Source organism: Ovis canadensis, chromosome 25, assembly GCF_042477335.2.
Source record: "Ovis canadensis isolate MfBH-ARS-UI-01 breed Bighorn chromosome 25, ARS-UI_OviCan_v2, whole genome shotgun sequence".
Taxonomy (NCBI): domain Eukaryota; kingdom Metazoa; phylum Chordata; class Mammalia; order Artiodactyla; family Bovidae; genus Ovis; species Ovis canadensis.
The window spans coordinates 54,068,375-54,070,099 of record NC_091269.1 but is presented as its reverse complement, the minus strand read 5'-3'; the positions used below and the strand labels follow the sequence as shown (position 1 = coordinate 54,070,099).

Genomic DNA, 1,725 nt, shown 5'->3' with positions numbered 1-1,725 from the left:
TTCAGTTCTTGTATCTCATTCCTAAAATGTGTAAAGCTTTGGGGCTAAATGGTGACTTCCACAGAGATTAACAAAATCCCTATTTCTCTATTCCAGTTGAAATGACCAGGCCCAGGAATGTGGCTGACCAGAATCTGAGTAGTGCTGTCTCTACAATATAACAGTTTGCTTATCTCGTGTATATTCTCATTATGCTACCAGCCTGAGCAGAAGATCTAGGTCTAGGGGATCCAGAGTTGGAGGACAGAAACTTAACTTCTGAGCAAGGAGCATTATCTAACTGAAGTTCCAGCAGAGATTCCAAGCACAGGAGAGAAGCAGGGAACAAACCTTCCAGGAAAGAAGAAAATTCAAGAATAATTTTGGAGTTAGATTTAAGTGTTAGATCTATAGTAGTGCTAAGTGCTCATGTTGTCAGGAAAATATTTTCTAGGTTATGCTTCTGAAGCAATACAATGAGGAAGAAATGTCCCAAAGCTGTAAAAGGGCTCAGAGCGATATGGTCTCTGACATCATCAACAATAGAAGGGTTACACAGGGTAGATTTAGAAAGATGATCATTTGCAGCAGAAAAGAAAGCTCCCTTTAATTTCAAAGTAAAAGTAATGAGGTCAATATAATGGATTGTATTGTGTCAACATGTCGTCTTCTCAAGAATATACCCAAAAAGTATAAAAGTAGCATTGCAAAATGCAGTTTTTGTAGCTTGGAAGAAATGGAAAATAGAAATTAATAACCAACCATAACATAAAAATCATACAATTTAGACATTTGTAAAGAGCAGCATATGATTCTGGTTTTGGTGACCCCCAAAAGGCTTTGGGGGTGCACATGATGAGGCTGCTGGCATTCGTGGTTTTGGATCTATTTACTGACACTCAGGCAGGGGAAGGAGCCAAGCTTTTGGCCTCTAAATCACTGCTGAACAGCGATGTGCCATGGAAGGGTGAGACCTGACCTTACAGTACGTCTACAATGTTGGCTCAAGTGCTGTATGTATTAGATGTGGAATTATCTGATGATGTTTTTCCCTCTAGAAGATTTCTTTGACATTGTGTCTGGGATGCTCAGTGTCAAACGGGATCAGATTACACCTGCTAGCAGCGTCTCGCACACAGTGGTCCTGCACCCTCTCAAGGCTGGTTATTTCGCTTCACCTCAGCAACTATTACTTACTTGGTTCAGGAGGATGGGTCCGTTGTGATGGGCTTTACCAGTGCAACTGGACAGGAAAGATCCCTGGCTCAGTGAGAGTTTGACAGGGGATTCTCCCTCCGTTTCCTGGACTGGATGACCTTTGGGGTCATGACTCTCCCTCCCATTGGCATACTCCTGCGCTTGTGGAACTCCAGCAAGAGGAAATATGATACCCCTAAAGTCAAGAAAAAGTGAATGGGGTCTTCCACAGCCTTTCCTTCCCCAGATGTCCAGGTGCTTTCCAGACTCCAAAGGGTATCTCAAACACAATCTCTTCTCCCTTAGCCCTTGGCTATGTTCTCCTGGATCTTGCCCTGCTCTCAACCAAAGCAAAGGACCAGGCCTGGGAGGCTATGAAAGCCTCTTTGATTTTGCCTGAAGCTATATAAAGAGGATTGCCTAAGGCAACAGCCTGAGCCTAGGGGCCCTGTGGTGACCCCCACCCCTCCTCAAGGTGTCATAGGGCATGTTGCTAGCGATGTGACTTCTCTCAGGGGTCTAGGATGGGGCACCTCTGAGACTGCCTGA

The 1,725-nt window shown here is 44.3% G+C and overlaps 1 pseudogene; it reads left to right on the top strand.

Annotated features, from left to right (window-relative positions):
• The first annotated feature begins 834 nt into the window (after nucleotides 1-834).
• LOC138429949 (translocon-associated protein subunit beta pseudogene) lies at nucleotides 835-1,392 on the top strand (annotated as a pseudogene).
• The last annotated feature ends 333 nt before the right edge of the window (nucleotides 1,393-1,725 follow it).